Here is a 222-nt window from a genome sequence, read left to right as displayed (position 1 = left end):
AATTTATCTCGCAAGGCGGAAAAAACAAAAACGAGGGGTGCAACACGAGGACTTCCCAGGAGGTCACCCATCCTAGTACTACTCTCGCCCAACCACGCTTAACTGCGGAGTTCTGATTGGATCCGGTGCATTAGTGCTGGTATGATCGCACCCATCAAACTAAATACTTAAAATTCAAATAATCCTTGAGCGACATACTAGCGTCCTTCCGATCCCAATCCA

General features: G+C 46.8%; 1 non-coding gene across 1 annotated transcript; it reads right to left on the bottom strand.

The window, feature by feature from the left end:
• Positions 1-34: 34 nt before the first annotated feature.
• On the bottom strand, positions 35-153 carry LOC118345765. The gene has a single exon (XR_004799246.1). It is a non-coding gene; the product is annotated as a 5S ribosomal RNA (ribosomal RNA).
• Positions 154-222: the final 69 nt, after the last annotated feature.

The sequence above is a fragment of the Juglans regia genome, unplaced genomic scaffold (assembly GCF_001411555.2).
Source record: "Juglans regia cultivar Chandler unplaced genomic scaffold, Walnut 2.0 Scaffold_4387, whole genome shotgun sequence".
In the NCBI taxonomy this organism is placed as follows: domain Eukaryota; kingdom Viridiplantae; phylum Streptophyta; class Magnoliopsida; order Fagales; family Juglandaceae; genus Juglans; species Juglans regia.
Note: the sequence above shows the minus strand (reverse complement) of the source record. Positions and strands in the feature narration are given on the sequence as shown.